Source organism: Onychomys torridus, chromosome 1 (assembly GCF_903995425.1).
Source record: "Onychomys torridus chromosome 1, mOncTor1.1, whole genome shotgun sequence".
Taxonomy (NCBI): domain Eukaryota; kingdom Metazoa; phylum Chordata; class Mammalia; order Rodentia; family Cricetidae; genus Onychomys; species Onychomys torridus.
In genome coordinates this window covers 136,246,261-136,268,226 of record NC_050443.1, presented here as the reverse complement: position 1 = coordinate 136,268,226, position 21,966 = coordinate 136,246,261, and the positions used below count along the sequence as shown (strand labels likewise).

The 21,966-nt window shown below is 38.1% G+C and overlaps 1 protein-coding gene and 1 non-coding gene across 3 annotated transcripts in view; both read left to right on the top strand.

Moving 5' to 3' along the window:
* Pcsk5 (proprotein convertase subtilisin/kexin type 5) overlaps positions 1-21,966 on the top strand; it is a 427,807-nt gene that overhangs the window by 142,687 nt on the left and 263,154 nt on the right. The window lies entirely within an intron of this gene.
* Trnak-cuu lies at positions 3,129-3,201 on the top strand. Its single transcript has one exon. It is a non-coding gene; the product is annotated as a tRNA-Lys (tRNA).

The window sequence follows — 21,966 nt, the reverse complement described above, 5'->3', positions numbered from 1 at the left end:
GAGCTATTTGGGAAAGCTGTTTCAAATTATATTGATATTCTATATTCCATATCTGTTCATAGGTACCGTTTGTATATCAAATCCATTCTATTTATGTTCTTCTGGCTTTTTCATTGTATTTCTATGAGCTTCTTTGAGAATCTGCACTGTAAAACCTATTTCAATTATAAAGGATAATAACTCATGTTTAATTCATCCTTCTTGAAAGAGAAGACCATTATTCTCCATATAGCTGTCAAGACTTGCTTTGTCTTTAGAGAGATGTTAGACTAAGAAAGAACTTTGTTAAGAATGTTGCTCATATTTCTTAAAAGATTTATGGGTTTCTAAGATTCATATAGATAGTACATATTTGTAAATTTCTAAGGCATATATTTGAAGTGAAAAAAATGCTTATGGTTGAGAGATGTCCAAGTAATTCCTAGGTAATTTGCATTTTAAAAATATGTAATCCTTCTGCACACTGAGAGAATATATTAAGACATACCTCCCCCCAAAAAAACAGGCCTGTCTGAAACATGGGCAAATATTATATGCTGATATTTGAAGTTAGTGGTGTCATTATAAAAAATTTTAGAACTTAATGTACATACACTGCTCATTGAATTTTCCTGCAAGCATGTTTGTAGCTCTGATAAGTTTGATGTGTGATTTGAATGTAGTAGAGGATAACATTGTCCCCTACAGAAACCTTAGCTGGTATAGCCATGGGGTTTACAACTCAGTGACATCTAACAACTTCATTATGTGTTTTGCATGAAAGAATAAGAAAAAATAAGAAAGCCTTGGTATTCTTTAATAGTATTAGTCTACCCAACACTTCTTGGATGGATCTCACCTATTGAGACACAGAAGAGCCATCTATGAAGAAAATAGTTTATAGTTTACAAATGGTCTATAGTTTACAAAGCACTTTTACATATATTCTCATATGTCCAGTAAAAATTCATGCCTAGCCGGCAGACTAGATTCATATATATTGTTCACATACACACATACACACACACACACACACACACACACACACACACACACACACACACACACAGTATCTCAATTGTGTTCCATGCATGATAAATTTTCTGTTTGTGAGTCTTGGTGGAGCCCAAAGATTCCTTGGGTATGGCACTGAAAATGCTGTAAACTGAGTATTTCCACAGACTTCACTTGCTCTAGTCCAGAGTAATTCATGTCAACTTGCATTCTGAGAAATCAATAACACCTGCCTGCCACTGGCTGACCATCTCACCTGAAAATATCAGATTTGAACTGCTACAAAAATCCTATATATTTTGACCAAGAATATTCTATACATACTGTTTTGTGCATGAAGCTATTTTAAAATTGTATAAAATTATTGTTAGACCTTAAGGATAAGACAAGTTCATTTTATGTTTAGACTTAAGTTTCATTCCCCAGATGTCTCCTTATATATGAAGATATTCAGAACTCCAAAGTCTGAAACACTTCTTGGTTCTAAGGATTGCAGATGACAATACTCAATGGTTTTGTAGCATCATAGGCCATGTAAGCTCTCACTCATTTGAGAAGTTGTTATTGCTCATTTCCTCTTTCTGTCTCCTCTCTCAGTCTCCATCCATCCCCATCTCTGTCATGTCTCATTGTCTTTTTCTTGATTGAAGAAAATGGTGTATAGTTGACAAACTGTAGTGTACATAGCACCCATCTCTATGTTGGTGGTGTCCCCAAACAATTTTGAACATCCCGGTATTTTTTTCAATAAACTACTTTTCTGTCTAACTCAGTCATTCCAAGATACCCAAATTTAAAAATTATTTGTATTTTCTTGGAAGAAAGTAAAATTGAAAGTAAATTCACATCATTTATGAAAGGAATTCTTGCCCCTAATTCATGTGCCCTGTATCTCATGAGACAAGCTGACTCAGAGCTGCCACTAGTTGCAGTTTCTAAACATAGTCTTCATAAGTAAGAGTAATTTCATGGAACGTTGTAGTTGTTCATGAAAATAAGTGTAGTGCTTATAAATAATAGACCATTTTTAATTCATGACAACAAGTGTAGCTAAGTTATGAGAATGTAATACTTATTTTGTGGCATGCTATTTCTTTCTGAAAAGAATTTTTCTGTAAACCATTAAGTCCATATCTGTAGATGTATCCGGCTTGTTAAATAAGAAACACAGAACCGATTGCAGAGTTAAAAACCAAGAGGTCAGAGCAAAAGCGGAAAACCTTACCCTTCACTGCTTCTGCCGTTCTTCCTCTCCGCAAGAGACCTACTTCTCTGCATCCTGTCTATTTAAAGACTTTCTGTTCTGTTTTCTCATTGGTTGTAAACCCAGCCACATGACCTCCTTGTCACTGCCTGTTTGTACAGACCTCCAGGTCTTCTATGGTTGGTATTGAGATTAAAGGTGTGTGTCTGCCCTGCTGGCTGTGTCCTTGAACACACAGAGATCCACCTAGCTCTGCCTCCCAAGTGCTGGGATTAAAGGCGTGCCCCACTACTGCTCAGCTTCTGCTCTGGCTTGCTCTGACCTCAAGGCAACTTTATTGACATACAAATAAAATCACATTTCAATACAAATAAAATATCACTATATTTCCCCTTTTCTATTTTAATAAAAAGAAAAAAGGAAAAAGTTATAACTAATATAAGAAAAACTATATACAAAAGTACAATAACTATATATATACCATATATACAAACAATAAATACCTAAACAATGTCTAGTCCATTTGTATTTGACAAATTCAGAGAAAATAATTCCATTATCTATCCTATTTTGGTAAGTCCAGAATGTACCTGATTCACTTTTTATCCTAACTTATATAGCTAACAGAACTGTCTTATAACGTCTTTCAAATTTATACACTTACAGCTCTTAGTGAGTTTTTCTGAAATCCTTAACAAAGATAATTATAACTATAACTAACTGATCTTCAACTCCCTCAGAGACCCAAGAAGGAAATAATACTACCTAAAAAAAAAATAAAAACAAGAAGTGCATGCAAGCAGCTTCCAAAAAAAAAAAAAAAAATGTGAGTTGACAGAAACAACCAGCATGAATTCATTAAAAAACCGCTTGCCTTGGCAGTGGGTCTGGCTTCCCGCCCGGGCGGGCCCGGCTCCTTAGCTCAGGCTTAGCCCGGCTAGCTCAGTCGGTAGAGCATGAGACTCTTAATCTCAGGGTCGTGGGTTCGAGCCCCACGTTGGGCACCATTTGTAGTTGGAGTTTTCCTGCCTGGCCCAGTCAGGATAAATCTCTCTTACCCGCCAGTCCCACAGTCGCTCAGACCCAACCAAGAAAGCACACAGAAACTTACATTGTTTAGAAACTGTATGGCTGTGGCAGGCTTCTTGTTATCTACTTCTTCTATCTTAAATTAACCCATTTCTGTTAGTCTATACTTTGCCCCATGGCTTGTGGCTTACCAGTGTCTTTACATGTTGCTTCTCATGGTGGCGGCTGGCGGTGTCTCTCTCCAGCCTTCTACTTCCCAGAATCCTCTTCTCTCTTGTCCCGCCTATACTTCCTGCCTAGCCACTGGCCAAACAGCATTTTATTTGTACAGAGCGATATCCACAGCACATATCACTGCTTTGATTATATTTTAAAAATAAAACCATTAGCCAGGTGGTGGTAGCACACACCTTTAATCCCAGTACTCAGAAAGCAGAGGCAAGAGGATCTCTGGGATTTCAAAGACAGCCTGTTCTATACAGAGAAGTCCTGTCTTGAAACAACAACAAAGGTGAAACTACTGATATATATATATATATATATATATATATATATATATATATATATACTAATTGGTTATTCAACTAATACAATACAGTGGAAATTCATTGGGCATAATGTGAGTTGGAAAGCATTGGCTTTCCATTCTTTCATGGACCCACACTGCCATGTCTTAATAGGCCTCAGATGGTTGAAGGTTAGATGGGGTGGATGTGACTCCCTCTTCCTCAGCCAAACTGTCCCTTTAAAAACATACCCTACTTCAGGGTCTATTTTAAAGCCTTCATTACATAGTGAAATTCCTCTTAGAATTGTCCTTGAAGTAAAAGGTTTCCTTATAACACACACACACACACACACACACACACACACACACACACACACACATGTATGTATGTATATATGTATGTGTGTGTGTGTGTGTGTGTGTGTGTGTGTGTGTATTTGTAAATAGCATTAGGAGCCCTAAGATTTTGGTGTAGAGGAACTGCAAAGTAAATGGAGATACTATGCGAGTGTTCATGTTTGAACCCCATCTTGAAAAATGACTGATAGGTGCAGTAATGAGACCATGTCTGTAATGACTGACAGTACCTAAATATTGGTGAGATCTTTACAGGATTCCTTATGACATGGCCGTGCTTAGCCAATTGGGTTTTCTTTTTCCTTTTCTTTTCTTTTCCTTTTTAAGGCAAAGAGCCAGAAGTTTCTTTCTTTCCTTGGAGTGTCATCTTTATCTAAAACTCACATCTGAGCATATTTTCCATCTGTCTTCAGAATGTTAGTCAGCTTTGTATTACTGTGACAAAATAGTATGAATAGCCAGACTAGGTGGAGGAAAGATCTGTTTGGGCTGATGGCCCTATGGTTTCAGTCCATGGTTGCTGGGCCTATTGCTTTGGGCATGTGGCAAGGCAGTATTTAGTGGTACATTCATGTAATGAAGGAGGTCTGCTCACCTCATGATGAGCAGGAAACAGAAAGAATGAGGTTCCAGTATAGCTTTCAGTGACACACCTCCAATCACCTAACTCCCTTCCAGTGATCCCCATCTTCTGAAGGTTCCCCCACTTCACAACAGCGGCAAAGGCTGGTGGCCCATCCTTCAACATATAGCCTTTGGGGACATTTAAGATTCAAACAGCCTCTTCCTGATGAACTCCAAGTTCTTTAGAAATATGAAACATGTTCAGTGTCTTCTTAGCCTCTCCACTTAATCCATCTTAGATTACATTGTAGTTTTAGCCAGGGGTTGCCCCTGCCCTGGCCATTACAAAGTATCATGTTTCTTTCATACTGTAGATTGAGAAATAGTCACTTTATATGTGAGTTTTCTTTCTTTTTTCTTCTTTTTTTTTTTTTTTTTTTTTTTTTTTTTGAGACAGGGTTTCTCTATGTAGCTTTGCATGCCTTTCCTGCATCTCACTCTGTAGACTAGGCTGGCCTCAAACTCACAAAGATCTGCCTGCCTCTGCCTCCCAAGTGCTGGGATTAAAGGCGTGCACCATCACTGCTTGGCGAGTTTTCTTATTTCATATTTCTTATTCCTGAACATGCTATTAGCTTAGTGTATGCTACTGTTACTATTAATTTAGTTGAGTACTGCCATAGCCCTGCCCAAGGGTGTGATCACTGCATGCTCATTTTTGATTTCTTGAGAAAATAAGAGAAAAAAGAAGGGCAATGAAATTTAAGATCTTTACATTTAGTGGTAAATATCGAAAACCTATGACAGAAGCAAGTTTTACATGAACATTGCTTTAGTCTTATTAAGTTATTGTGCCAAAATGCCTCATTTTCTTTCTTTTTATTTTTTGGTTGCTTAGTTTGTGGTTATCTTAAATAACTATAAATTAATGAAAAATTAGTAATAGAAAAAGTCTTTCCTGAATTTTAAAGACAAGCAGGACACAAAGAAAAAGGACTTCTGAACTCTGCAAAGACAGGGTAAGATGGTCTTTCAGAATTCCTGCGTCTGAAAATAGTCTGTCAGATACTCTAGGCCTATAGCCAATTTTTATGCACCAACAATGCTGAGAAACATTAGGTGACTGTCCAGGCTGCCAGCTGTCTCTGTCTACTCTTGCAAGATTCCCAAAAGTTGCTTGCACCCATCTTCCATTTTTCAGGTGCCATTATATTCCTTCTTAGGTCTTTGATGAGATTCAAGACTAGCAGTTATAGTTACAACTTAGTACATATATAATGTCTTAGATAGAACACATTAAGTATTAGATTCAGATTTGTTAGGATAGGATGCCTTTTAGAATGATCTTTGTAACATACCATTTACCCATGCTCTAGACTTCTCTGGATTTTAGTATGTGTTTCTTGCTTGATATTGTTCGCATTGATTGTAATTCCATTTTATCTAGGTCATTTTCCCTCATTACTCCTGGACAATATTTGATAACCATCCCTTTGTATATAGTCTTGTATTAGGTTAGAACCTTCTTATTTAGACAAGAGAGGGAGATATAGTGGGTAGCCATTCCAGCTTTGACCTGGAAGTTCCAACCCCCATTGAGGCTTCGGTAATGGTCATGCCTACATGGTGGGGGCTGGAGAGAAGGTCTCCAGCTACATATATGTAGCATTGATTTCTCCTAGCTAGAGTCAAGAAGCTGCCCACTCTCTGATAGCCAACTTTCTCCACTTTATTCAGGGTTGTATATGGTATAAATTAGCTTGGTCAGATGGTGGTGACCTTGTGAGGTGTGGAGCAATGGCCTGCAGTGTCTGTCCCTTGAGTATATCTGCTCAGAAGACACAGTGGTAACACCTATAGGTGGGTTGGACATGTGCCCATTTGTGAGATGGAAGAGTGGAAGGTTTTAAGCTCTTCCAACTTCCCGTGTTTCTCTCTTACCAACAGGCAAAGCAGTGAACATAAAAGATGCTAATGTGCAAGCCCAAACCAAACCGGTGCAGCATGAAGAGGGTAGTTGGGCACATAGTTCCACCCATAGATGAGGAGCTGTTGGCAATTCTTAGCTGCCAGAGAAGAAGGCTCAGTATTCTCTGAAATGATGAACTGACCGTTTTGAAGTGGGAGACCACACATCTGAGAATATTTGGGCAGCACAATTGGCCTAGAAGAGGGGAAAATAAGGACACAAAGTTGGGTGGGAAAGGAAAGGAAGAGGGAAATCTGTGAAAAGGTGGGAGAGGAGGAGAGGAATATGATTAAGGTATGTACAAAATTCTCAAATAATAAAATATTGAAAAATAAAGTAAAAAGAAATCCACCTTATTTCAGATATGAAGGCAGCCTCTCATTTACACTCTGGAAACAAAGACTGCAGAATGCATAGAAAGAATATGTTGGAAGTTACCTGGGGCTGTGTTTGTTTGTATTGATTGATTCCTATTCCTAGCTGGCTGAAATGAAATTAGGAATTAATTAAGTTTTGATTTAGAGGAAGTTTGGTTTCAGGTATTATGTGTTGGCCTTGCTTAAAGTAAAGGAAGCAAATTGGGGACATAAGCTTTTAAAAATGTTTTCAGTATTTTAGGATGAAAAAAATTGAACCATTATAATTGCTGATTAGCAAAATCTTAAAGAAATGTATTAATTATCATTCTGTTTTATATTTAAATATCGACTCTGTTGACTGAGTTGAAGTGGTATCCTTAGCAAAAACAAACAAACCAGGGGTAGACCAATGTCAGATTTACATGCACATGTTAATTTAACAAATTAACATCTTAAAAGATAGAAATAATAATGATATATGACTTCCATATACTCAAAAATGATAGTACTTAAGGCCCAACATTTCTACACATCTTTTACTATTATGAAGATAATAGTCTTGATGACCTGGGGAAGAGATCATAGTTCAGAATTGAGGCAAGAAAATATGTCTCAACAGGACAAATATTATCCTGAAAATGTGATATGAAGTAGCTGGAAAGATGGCTTAGTGATTAAGAGCACTTGCTGCTCTTCTAGACTCAAGTTTGATTCCCAGCATCCACATAAGGTAACTAACAGCCACTTGCAACTCCAGCTCCAAGGGATCAGACACCCTGTTAGGGCCCCCAAATGCACACATGTGTACACACACACACACACACACACACACACACAAAATGTGATAGAGAGAGAAACTCAAAGGTTGTAGGCATGACTTTAAGCAAGTCCTGGTGGCTATTGTCACTTACCTTTCCCCTATATGTAAAACAGAGAGAAAACAGGTGTTTGCAGTTCATTGCAAGCATTTGTAGATAGTGCATTCTGAATGGTCAGCATACCAAAGGCCCATGCATACCCCATGCAGGAACCCCTGCTATTGGAGCTAACTTAGAGGTTTAACACCAGGAAATGCATAAAAATTCAAGCTAAGTCAATTATTGATAGTTGTCAATCTGATGTGAGAAATTTTTTAAACAGATTTGAAATCTTTTTTTTTGGTTAGTTTTTGGTTTTTCAAGACAGGGTTTCTCTGTGTAGTTTTGGTGCCTGTCCTGCATCATGCTCTGTAGACCAGGCTGGCCTTGAACTCACAGAGATCTGGTTGGATCTGCCTCCCGAGTGCTGGGATTAAAGGCGTGCGCCACTACCGCCCGGCTTGAAATATTTTTTATTTTAAATAAGGAATGATTGACATGAATTGGAACCAAATTATTTAATTTTTATTTCAGTTGTGCAGAAGTGAGAGAAGTAGTCTTGCACATCTCTTTGAAAGTCTGGATTGTCCTAAGAGCTGTGGTCATTATCTCCATTTTATAACAAGTGAAGGTTTCAATGGACTTTTCTAATCTTGATAACAGAGTTGTTTTTTTTAAATAGTGTTCTGAATCTATTCGCCATAGAGGGTAAGCTTTATGCCTTCGCTGGAATCAGCACATCCCTCCCTTTATGCTTTGCTAAGAGGATGCAGGAGAGAATATGAGCATAAATATTGCAATTAAAACTTACATATGTTATTTAAAAACTTATTTATTGGATTTGTAGCAATTTGTTCTTCAAAGAATGATCAAGAACCTCACACCCTTTATTGTAGCTGAAAAGATCTGCCACCATGAAACAGAGAAGAGCTGTTGGTATAGACAGCTCTGAGCTAATGACAGTTGTCCCCACTGCCCATCCTGATGCAAGAAGAAATTTAAAAACTGATTACTTCAACATCCTTATTCAAAAATTTGATCTACCTTGTTTTCACAAGTTGGTGACTGGTTTCCATGGAAATGGAAATGGAATAAGCATTTCTTGTTTTAGATTCTCAGCTGTCCCATGCCAACTGAGAACTGTAAATGCCATTTGGTTAACAGCAAGGATCCAGAATCCTTCCATTTTAAAGTGGCAGAGGGAGAGGAAAAGCAAATGCTTGCCAAGTCATTTCACTTCTCTCTGTTAGAAAATAATACCATTTTATAATTGCCTGAACCATTGACTGATGATTATCAGATGTACACAGAGTCTAACGATGTCTCTCTTGAGTAATCTAACTTAATGCTCTTTCACCTTTCACGCTGTGGTTTAACTGGCATGGATGATCTTCCTGGTTCCCCACCTGCTGTGTCTGGGGTGGGCAGTGGAAAGAGGATGATCAAACCGTTGAAAGGAGACAATTTAATGATCTCCATGATCCACAACCTGAGGGGGGGGAAAGTCTCATTAAAGGAAGTTGGGGGACTGGAAAAGCTTTTCACATTTGCTAGAATGTTGCTTAACTTGTCACCAGGATTTTCCATTTCTGAGATCACTATTCATAGCTGCTATATTATCTAGAACTCTTCAGTAGAAAAGAATATAGAAAACTAGAAATAAATGCTTTAACGTAAGATGGTTAAGCATCAAAACACATTTTTATCTTGCTTTATGACCCATTAACAGTTGATTTAATATGAAAGCTATAATAAAGCTGTGTTAAGATTAATGTATAAATTTTCTCTCAAAATTGTTTACATACCAGATGGTAAAGTAATGCAAGTCTTGTTCTTAAATATACTGAGTGCAGATCTGTGAACACACAGCTTCTCATGAAGGTTTTAAAGGAGTTTCAACGTGCACCCATATCCTCTCCTAATGAAGAAAACTAAATATAATTGCTTTCAACCATTGATTTCCTCTATGTCTTTTAAGTGTGTTCTCATACCTAGTCAAGCAAGCAGTGTGTCAAACAAGATTCTTATTGCTAGACTGAGTGAACTCATGAGTACTCTGGGGAAAATCTTAATGGTTCTGGGCATATCACTTAGGGCCTGGTATTTTCCATTGTCACATTATGTTTATAGGAACTATTACTTTGAAACTGTGTGGTACAGACGGTTTATGCCTTCTAGTGACTGGAAAAAAAACATTTAGAATGTAGACAGAGACTTGCATACAGTATCTTGTGGAAGTCAAGGGAGCAAGCCAATTCTCATCATAAGTTTTATCCATCATTGTTTCTACCTTTTCAAGAGAGGGTAAGTTGCTGATCTTAAGCCATAACTTGTCTGGTTTGGAGAGCCATTGCAAGAATGATTGTGTATAATATGGTTGGCAACATATTTAATCAAAGTGGTTGAGCTAATCCCTACTGGAATCCACAGGTTGATCCAGACAGTGGACCTCACCTCTGGGTAGCAGAGCAGTGGATGATTTATTCAGTACCTATTCTAATGAGCTGCTTTGATCAAGCCAGTAGTGGATCCAGACAGGAACCTGCTTCTGTCAGCATTTGATCTAACCACTGATTGGATCCATTCTGTGGTTGACATAATTAATGGCTGATTCAGTCACTGCTTTGTCTCATTGGAGCATTGATGTGATCAATAGTTGATCCATGTAAGGCAGGATCCAAATCAACATTTTTCCAATCAATAGCTGATCCAACTATGTGATGTAATCAATGTCCATTCTAATAATCATCAGCCTTTGATCTAGTCATTGCCTGATGCAAAGAAAGAAATTTACTTGAAACTGAGGCCAGAATCTTACATAAATGAGTAAGCAGCAGTTTATTTGAACAATGAAAGTGAGATTATGAAACTGCATGTATTATATTATCTACAGCACATAGTCATCACCACTCTTACATCAGTCAGAAATAAATCATGCTTGTAGGTTTTCTGAAATATGATGAAATGTGAATTTCAATAGGGTCACAAGCAGACTCAATTTGTAGAAATCTTTACTCACTGTTCCAAGGACCATCTGGAATTGTTTTATTGACAAGGCCTTCTTAAGGCCATGGTCACCATGTCATCTTTGCTGGTTTCCCTTGACTTGTTTTTACCCAGGCTCTTCTGAATCCCCTTTCAACATAGCTTTGTGTGTGGTTACCAAGCACTATTGTCCATGTTTTGTGAAAGTTCATTAAGCAATTTGATTGGCTTGCTTTGCCTCATATTATTTGTATGTTGGCAAAGATGTAGAGTTCCACACTGGGAAGGAATGGGATGCTGGAGTCATCATTGACTTCCCAAGTCAGTATTCTTTTCTGTTCTTTATCACCCCTGATGAGGGAATTGAATCAAGTCTCTTACACAAGCTAAGCCTGACTCTGTCACTGAGCATAGTAACATTCTTTGTAAACAGACCCTTCCTATTTAGAGAACCCAGTGATTATGATACCCAAATGAACCTGTGGGTAGCAGTCCAAAAACTTTCAGGGGAACAACCTGAGAGTACGTGTCTCTGGAAAGGTCTCAAATTGCTATCACTTTGTTCGGGCCCTGACAAGTGTGGACAAGCCAGGAGAAATGTTTGTATTCTACCTTGAGTACTTTGTGTTTTATTGTTGTGGAAACCTTAGGACTTGATTTCAGGATATCTGAATTCAAGAACTTTCAATACAAGTCAGTTGTATTCACTTTGGGTAGTCCCTTAAGCCATAAAAATCCATTCCCCTCATATAATTTGGAAATAAAATACGTATAATACAAGATCATTGGGGAAATACAATTAAATTAAATATGAGGAAGTATAAGAAAAAACGTGGTAAATAATATTTAAAGGATTTTTATTGTTCTCTTTGATTTTATGTCTAAATTGTAAATTGTATATTGTGTTACATATTCTGTGTGTGTGTGTGTGTGTGTGTGTGAGAGAGAGAGAGAGAGAGAGAGAGAGAGAGAGAGAGAGAGAGAGAGAGAGAGAGAGAGAGAGAGAGAGAGAGAGAGAGAGAGAGAGAGAGAGAGAGAGAGAGAGAGAGAAGCATGCAGGTTTGGAGGAAGGAGGTGTGCACACTTATGTAAGGTTGCAGAGATCAAAATAGGTATCCTCTATCACCCTCCACCTATTTTTTGAGGCAGGGTTTCTTTACCTTACCCTCAAATGTTCTCTATGTCACTGGAAGCCAATGAACTCAGACACCCTGCAGTCTCCACTAACCATAGAGCTGGTATATAGGTGTACACTGTCACTATCTTCAGTGGTGAAAGCATCTGAACTCCAGCCCTCATGATTGTGTGGTAGTGCTCTTAGACACTGAGCACTCTCCCCAGCTCCAGACACTGATATTTCTTGGATAAGAATGGCATTTACTGAAGGTATTAAATTGTGTAAAACTGTATTCAGTATCAATAAAAGAGGTAGAGAAGGTAGAAGCAATCATGGTTTTGAGCCCAAAGAAGACTAACTTTACTTCAACCATGCCTAGAAAGCAGAGACTTTAATTCAAATGGACTAGGGATCATCTAGCTGAGAATGATTTTTGCATTTTTCAGAAGGCAAGACAAAAGGAAAAAAAAGTACCAAAGCTTCCTGTTGCTACATAAAGTCAAGCTCATTACAGACAATGTTTATCAATTCATGTCCTTGTACTCATGCAAATACCATCACACTAAAAGCCTATTTCAAATGTTATTTTAATACAAAGTGTACTTACTATGTGCTATATACATTAAATTGTTAAATTGACAATTAGGAATTAGGATATTTGTTTAAAGGAGGTTTGTCCTATTTGTTGGGTTAGTACTTTTGTAATGTTAAAAATCTCTTCTAGTATGTCTGAAGATGTCATGAAGTTTGCAAAGGGTACAGAGCTGTCATTGGTCAATCAAGGCCGATGCTGTCTTGGTGTCATTAAGCTCAAAAGATTGATGATAGATTTTTTTAAGCTATGCTTTAACTTTCATCCAGATGGCAAGATGACTCTGGTACTCCTCAGACCTGAAGAGTCTGGAGTGTCTTGCAGAAGGAATTTGATAACACTAGGAGTGCCCTTAGACCAGAACTCAGTGCCGCTGTTACCTGTATTTCAGATAAACGGGAAGCATACCATAGTCACAGACTTTCTTTGCTTATTCCTTGGAAAGTAAGACTTCTGTCTTCAGTAATTTGACAGTTAGCCCATGATCAGGATGCACTCCCCCTCCAAGTGAGATCAGTCATTTATAATACCACCTCTCTCCACGAGCTCTTATCAGATTTTGAAATGTATTTTTAGCCTATTTTATAGTAAGTATTGAATGATATACTTATCTAAATATTGAAACAAAAGTTAATATAAATGGATCCATTAAATATGTTGCTAGATGAATACAGGTGTATATGTTATTGTTTAAGATCTCTTGGCCAAGAAAATTTATTGACACAACATTGTATGACGTGTGTTGTTCTTGCCTTTGCATCCTTAGTGACAAACATACCCTTCAGTACGTGGTTGATTCTCACTACTGAAGGAATGATTTGGAAGAATTAATTAGACTGAAGTCATAGGAGTAGTTTCATTTGTTTCAGTTAAATCATTATAGTAATAGCCATAAACTGATTACAGTGTACAGGTAAGGGTGAAGTATTATCTATTTTGAGTACACTCTAGCTCCCCAGCATTGTTTTGCTACTTAAGACATACTTATATAATGTGACTTTCTGTGAACATTTGAAAAATGGAAAGATATATAGAAAAAGACCCCAAAGGAGTGAAAAATCATAATTTGATACAGGCCATTGTTTCTTTCCTTACCTCTGTGGGTTTTTTTCCAGTCTCTTGGCATATACATTCAGTGTACACCTCATACTTCATGCATTACTGAGTCCTAATTATGAAATTTTCTTCTAATTATGATAACGTGAAATTATAGGAAAATCAGCCTAGGTGGCAAGAGGGAAGTCATTCAGCCTGCATCCTGAGTGTTTTCATGGGCACCAACCCCAAACCGGAACAACTGGAGCAGAACGTCTTAGCACACTTTGCTTGTAAACCCTGATTACCATGTGCAGCAATACTTGACGATTATTTGCATAAACATAGCAACACTATATCACTGGTCTTAGGTTCTATTAGTCAAACTCATAGAGCTCATTAGGCTCCCAAGGAAATTTGTTCTGTTTTCTTAGAATAGACAAATAGCATGCCACTGTGGCAGTATCCAATGCATTTCTTTCTTTTTCTTTAACATGTGAGCACACTGTGTGCACATGTGTGTGTGATGTGTGTATGTATGTGCTGTGTGCATGTGTGTGTGTGTGTGTGTGTGTGTGTGTGTGTGTGTGTGTATACATGCTGTGTGCACATGTGTGTGGATGCCTATGGAGGCCAGAAATTGCAGTTGGGTATCTTCCTCAGCTGCTTCTCCACCTTACTTTTTAGTGGGGGTTTCTCACCAACCCTAGGGCTCACTGATTCAGCTAGACTATCTGACAAGCCCTGGGGCTCATCCTGTTTCCCACCTTCCTAGCACTGGGATTACTGGCACTACTGCCAAGCCTGGTGCCCTTTCTGTGGGTACTAGGGATCAAAACTGGGGTTCTTATGCTTGTATGTCTAGGATTTTACCACCTGAGACCTCTCCCGAGCACCCTAGCAACCCATAGCCTCAAGTCCCCAATCCCTCAGCCACCCCAACCCTCTAGCCCCCCAGGCTGCCTTCCCCCATTAGCCCCCACCCAGTCCTCCCCAATGCCCCTAGCATTCTCAGATTTATTTTCTCCTCTGTTGCTATACTACCACTGCCTGTCAAGTAATACTGGGGTATGAGAATCACTTTGCTTAGGGAAAAATCTATGAATATGTAGCTTCCAGGGCCATGCGAGCAATAGGACATACCGTTTCCTGAGTCTCGTCTCAAAAGCTCAAAACAGGAGCTTATCATGTGTTTACTGTCCTGGCCACAAATCTCCCAGTTCACTGTAATTCAGGCAACAATGTTTTGCTGTTAATTTGCTTTGTGAGATGGGCTCTTGCTATAAACCTAGGCTGGCCATGAACTTGTGATCCCAAGTCTCAGCTATGGGTGTGCTGCAATTATAACACTATACTGCTACACCAGCACCAACATTTGTTTTTATTTTTAGATAGTGTTGTTTGCTAGTTAGGATCCTCCTTTTATCAGATATCAGCCAAAATATCTAGAAAGTTTAGCCACAGTAACTTTTCATAGGTAAAGATAAAAGGTTCTGCTAATCACTAGCTGAGACGCTTCTTCACCAACATTGTGATCCTTGGATTACCCAACCTCATAGGTTCCCAGCTTTTAAAACAAGAGTTAAACATTACAGAAGAAGACAGGAGAACATGAAGGAGGAAGGGAGAGCCTAATATTGTCCGATAAAACATCTTTCAGAAGGTGCTTTGGCAATTTCCCACAAAGGATTCCAAGCAATTTGTAGTTTACTTGAAGAAGGTATTAGGGCTGTGTGTGGCAGTGTATACTTGTGATTTCACATTCAGGAGGCTGAGGCAAGAAGATTGTGAGCCCAAGTCTAGCTTAAGTTACAGTATGAGTTCTGCGTCTTTCTGGGCTACAGAGTGAGAATGTTTCAAAGAGCAAAAACAACAACAACAAAAGGAAGAAGAGAAAGGGGAGAAGGTATGGGGAGAAACAGGTCTCCCCTTCTGTTTTCTTCTGTTGGAGACAGTGATTATTTCTGTAACATAGACAAATAACCAGGGGACAGAACTGAGCATTCTCTTAGACCTTCCAAGGGAAAGTTGGACCCTCCAGATCTATATTAGTGGACTTTTAAAGGAAACCATTTGATTCTTAGCTCACAGAGAACAGAGCCAAAATGAATCATCAGGAATGAGTAATTTCTGTCTATTCATAGTCAAAAGGTATGTGAGATGATTTCTCTGTCCTCTGTTTACAGTAGAAAATGACATTAAGTTGTTTCTAAAGCTCTAGTTACATGGAATAAAAATTGGTAGATTGGTGTTTAGGAACACTTCAGAGAACTCTCTGGTGAGGGGTTAGGAGCGATTGGAGAACAGGGCTTTAGACCCCTCATAGTCTCAGAGGGAAGGGAACAACAGCAAGGCTTTACAGGGAGATATAGACAAGCATGAGCCATTTCCTTCACAGAAACCAACTTAAGTACCACATGGAAAACTAACCATTTAAAGCCAAGGAAGGAACCAAAAACCATAACAGGTGCAGTCCTGGAATAGTAGACAGGCAGCCAAGCCAAGGGCCTGTCCCGTTGCCCTGATTAGAATGTTAGCGTATAGATTACAGTGATTGTAGTGGGGAGAAAAAGGAAATAAGGAGGAGGCTAGCTGTCCTGGTCAGTACTGCATGCCCATACCCATGTGTGCCTATTTGGGGTTCTTGTTATACTTTGTCATTCATGAAACATTTTTGAGAAAAAAAAGAAAAGAAAAGAAACACAGCAAAAAAATTGGGTTTCTGATAAACAAAACAATTTCTTTATTCTTTAGATGTGGGCTAGGATAAGTTTTTATATTGTTTTGGTTAACAACCCCCCAAAAAAGAATTACTTTTGTGAGCTATGGTGAGCTATAGTGTATAGAGAGAGGAAGTGGCAATGCTATAGGTCTAGGCCCGTGTTTTAAGATGATGTGGTTGTCGAAGAATAATGCTGTCAGATACATTTTTCGTCTGTCTTCCAGAGCATTGGCTGCAGTCAGAAAGTAGGATTGTGGGCAAACAAATGATAAAATCTGGGTCTCCATTAAGAATCTGAGGAATGTGGGCCCGGAGGTCAGGGTTGGCTGGGTTCCTGAAAAGCCATAGTCACATGCCCAGGACACTCTGGGCTACTCTTTGTCCTCCTACGTCTCATGCCTTCCATTCACCGTCTGCCAAGAGAATCATTCTCATTTGTAAAGGAAGAGAAATCCTGTCTGCTTTGCCTACTTGGCAAGTTTAATGTGGCATTCAGAATGAGTATAATATAAATATAGCATTATCACATACGACAAGAAAAGTCAGGACCACCACTTTTGAACTGTTTGTTGGAAAACATTTCCCTATATTTTGCTGTCTCTTCCCCCTCTAAAAGGCTTTTTTTGAAATACATGATTTGCTCTAAGCTTTATACAAAGCGAACATCCTTAATAAAGAAGGGGCATGCCAGATGTCAAACAGGAAGAGCATCGGTGGTGATTGGCAGAATCCATGGATAGCTGGAGATACTTATGGAAGGAGAGGAAGGAAGACAGTAGTCATTTTGCCACTTGCCTTTGCTGGATTCCTACACATGTAACATTCTCCTCCGTGAGATGTGATTGCAGGTTCCAAGAAAGAGCTCCACATACATCCTGATCTCTGGCTCATTGCTGAGCTTGCTCACATCTTACCTGTAGATCCATGAAAGCTCTAGTAAGCTAGGGCTTCTAACTCCACTAACTCCTATGGAGGGCATGGAATTCACTCAGCAGTGTGCTGAACTGTGGACAAGTTGTGAGGGAAGGAAGGGGATGACTACTTCTAACCCCGGCTTACACGGCACACCGTAACTGTGAGGTACATCCACCTTACCTGGCTTTGTGTGTTCACAATGTAGAGACGTTAAGTAGCAGATGCTCTCATGTGAGTTTCCGACTTTTCAGTGAAATCGTCCAGGAGAAATGGCTTGAGCTCTTTAATTACATGGAGTCTTGTAAATTACGGGGTGTGGTAGAGGATAAAACTTGGGAAGAAAGAGAATTAGACCAAAGATAAAGATGGCTTTTATGCCAAGACTATTTTGAATTTAAATTCTTTATTGAGGGAAAATTATGCAACAAAAAATTCATACTTACCAGGATCCAGAAACTATCCTGGAGGAATAACACATTGAGAAACACCATGTGTAGTGTGGCCATGTTCAAGTTATTTTTCAGTGTCCATTTCCTTTTAAGTCAGTGATATAAAGGTCCACTGTAATGTGTACAACTGGGTTATTTTTCACAAGTTTCACAGGTAGGATTACAATAGGACCTGGTTTCTAGGGAGTTCTCACGACATGTGCTTTGGAGTAACGTTCTTATTTAGGTGTTCTTCATGCTACAGTGTAATATTGATTAATATTTATTAACTTTCTAGACTAACGTTTCTCTCACTATACTAGAAACATTCTATCACACATATTCTGGTCTTTGAACCAAACTACATCTGAAAAACATACTTGTGTTTTTCTGACTTTAGTGTTTAACTGACATGACATTATAGATGCTGCCTACCCCTGTTCTTTTCTGAGACTTGCTCACATACTTGAACTTCAAACCAGTCATAATGATAATTACTCCCCAATGATTTGTTGTAAATCCATCTCAAAATACTGAGTCTAACTAAGATGTAAAAGTAAAAGATCACTGACATTTTGTGGGGTAGTGATCATTGTCATCCAAAGCTCATAGGTTGTTTAAATGTAGTTTAGCTAGTCATTTGCACAGTCAGGGACATTATGCTGTGGTATATTATCTCACTGATACTTTCAGCCTGAGTAAGTAGGAGAAAGGGGGTTCACCTCCTATAATTTCACTATTTCATAAAAACGCTTTATATTTTACTATGAAGAACAATAAAAAGAAGTTTTTGCAAGAAACTTTTTATTGGAAGGAAATATCAATTGAGAGCATGTGCTGTGCATTAAAGATGTATGCAGTTGGTACCAACCTTTGTTACATTTGAGGAATGCAGAACCAAACTAATTATTCCATTTTTAAATGGTGCTAGGAAACAGACATTCAATATTATAGCTCCTAATACAGTACCTACAGATTTCCCAGGAAAGTAATGAAGATCTTTTTGTGGATGACTAAGCTGGTGGGACACCATGAGAATTTCTCTGGGGAGATACAAATATATAAGACTGACTGAGTACATGCTTGTCTTGGTTGAGCAACCAGGCCTAGCCCAGATGGGAGATCCATTTCAGAAAACCCAGAGGGGGCAGAAGAAGACAGTAAATAGTTTAATGGGACAAGAAAAAGAACTCTTGTGTAAAATGGAACCTTGAAACACCATCACCTTAACGAGGTGAACCATGAACAGTGGTTCATTGGGCTTGCTCAACTAGGTAGCAGGTAGCACAAGAAAGCAAAAGAGTATATAATACAGCTTTTAAGAATTCTCAGTACTAGAATCAGACCTGTAATTCATACTGCTTGTGTTGGTTGACCACCACATAGCTACAGAAACACATTTAAATTTTCGTTGGTAGAATGAGCTTTCCCCCATGAGCCTCAGAGAATGCACAAAGATAAAGGTACGAGCAACATGACTCCATCACTGGAACAGTCATCAGTTACATTTGGAAAATGGCACCATAAAAATCATTTAGCAGAAAGCATAATAATTTATTTGGATTTTTATGTTTTATAATTCTTATATTTAATTTCTATGTGTAAAGAAAGGGATATCAAAGGGTGTTAAGAAAAAGAGGTTATCAGAATCAACTAAACAGATTACATTTTAAAGAACAAAATGAACTTTAAAAAAGTAAAACAGAAATTAAAGTGAATCCATCTTTAATGGATTAAATAGTAGATTTTATATGGCTGAAGATAGGATAGGTAGAGTAGAAAGCGGACAGAATTATATAGGATGCAGTATATAAAGAGAGAACTGTGAGGTCTCAGAGATTAGCCACTAAAGTAATAAACATATATATATATATATATATATATATATATATATATATATATAAACTGATAATTCATTGACCCTAAAGGGGAAAAGAGGGAAGAATGATGAGAAGAAGAAAGCTTTTAGAGATAATAGCTAGGAACTCTGTAGAATTAGATAATGCAGTGTAAGAATTCCACAGAATATTTTCTAAGATATTTCTAAGAAAAATCTGCAAAGTGCTCAGAAAGAGATTGTATAGACCAGTGACTTCCTGCCTGAAACATTAGCCAGTGGGAGACAGTGGACTGACATATCTTTGAGGTGGTGGTAGTCCAGAATTAGTGGATGGCTTAATTGCTTTCATTAACAAGTCATTTTTTCTGGAGCCAACAAAAAATTCTGAGCTGGACATCAAAGACAGCAGAAGAGAGTAAAAACTGCAAAGCAAAATAAAGTGAAAAATGTACTTGTAACTCTAAACAAACATTGTTCAGATTAGTAACAGTAATGTAATTTCTAGGGCTTAAAAAAATCCAAAGAGTGACTCTCATCATGCGTATCTCAGATATGAGGATGAGACTTGGGCAACCCAAGTTGTACACTCTGAAGTGTGTGTTGTTTGTGAAAAGTAGAAAATGGTATTAATGAGTTTACATTTCCTGTTGTTCAGTTTCTATGATTAAATTCTTAGGAATACCGCATGGTAAGAGAATGTTCTAACACAGTAAAAATAACCCGCACATTGGACATGAATGCGTCAATAAGCAGTTACTCTAAATTGGCTTCCCTCTAGTGAAAGATATCTTTGTTTTGTTTTGCTTTAAAAAGTGTCTCACGTCTGCACTCCCACCAGCAATGGAAGAATGTTCCCCTTGCGCCACATCCTTTCCAACATAAGCTGTCATCAGTGTTTTGATCTTAGCCATTCTGATAGGTTTAAGATGGAATCTCAGATGTGTTTTGATTTGCATTTCCCTGATGGCTATGGATGATGAACGTCTCTTTAAGTGTTTCTCTTCCATTTGAGATTATTCTGTTGAAAATGCTTTGTTTAGATCTGTACCCCATTTTTTAAGTGGATTATTTGATTTTTTATGTCTGGTTTCTTGAGTTCTTTATATATTTTAGAGAATAGCCCTCTGTCAGATGTGGGTTTAGTAAAGATCTTTTCCCATTCTGTCCATTTTGTCCTATTGACAGTGTCATTTGCCTTACAGAAGCTTTTCAGTTTCATTTATTAATTCATTTATTGATAGGTCCCATTTATTAATTGTTGATCTTAGTGTCTGTGCTACTGGTGTTCTATTCAGGAAGTCATCTCCTGTGCCAGTGCATTAAAGGCTGTTCCCCAGTTTCTCTTCTGTCAGGTTCAGTGTAACTAGATTTATGTTTTGGTCTTTGATCCACTTGGATTTGAGTTTTATGTAGGATGATAGATATGGGTCTGTTGCATTCTTCTACATGTCAACATCCAATGAATCCAGCACCATTTGTTAAAGATGCTATTGTTTTCTCCATTGTATAGTTTTGACTTCTTTGTCAAAAACCATGTGTCCATAGGTGTGTGGATTGGAAATCAATATGATGGTTTCTCAAAAAATTGAGAATCAATCTACCTCAAGACCCAGTGATACCACTCTTGAGCATATACCCAAAGGATGCTCAGTTACACTATAAGGATACTTGTTCAACTATGTTCAGTGTCATCGGACTCTCCTTTGTAGGACCACCAGCCCTCAAATAGTGACATGGAGACTTACTATTAATTATGAAATCTTGGCTTTTAGCTTAGGCATTTTTCCAACTAACTCTTATAACTTAATTAACCCATTTTTCATCTACATTTTGCCATGTGGCTCTTTACCTTTCCTCAGTACAGCATATCCAACTTGCTTAGAGTCTGCTGGTGAAAGTCCCCATACCTAGATTGAGGGGGAAGGAAGAGAGAGTGGAAAGAGAGAAGTGAGGGGAGGCTGCTGTTGGGATATAAAAACAATCAATTAATAAATAAAAAATTTTAAGAAAAGTGTCTCACTAATTAGACTGGGCTGACCTCGAACTTACAGAGATCTGCCTTACTTTGCCTTCCTCGTGCTGGGATTAAAGTCATGTGCTATGATGCCAGGCTAGTGAAAAGTATCTTAGCTTCAGAAAAACTGTTCATTATAAGAGATATATCTAATATAAGTATAAAATGAAAGTAAGGAGTAAGTGATTTAAATATAATAAGACTTTTTTCCACTGTAGAAGTTACTGAGTATTAACACAGTCCTAAAATGTTCGTTTCACAAAGAAGTTTAATGATTCTGTACTAAATTTAACAAAATAGATAGAGCTGCAATGAAGGTTATAAATCCAGAATATTAAGCAGGCTTTACATAATGGGCATACAGGGACAATTGGAGAATGTGTAGAGTATATCTGCTTCAGGTACAGAACATTTGCTAACACTGACCATGGACTCAGTTATTGTCTAACTCTTGCAAAATTTGGTTTGTTAAGAAATT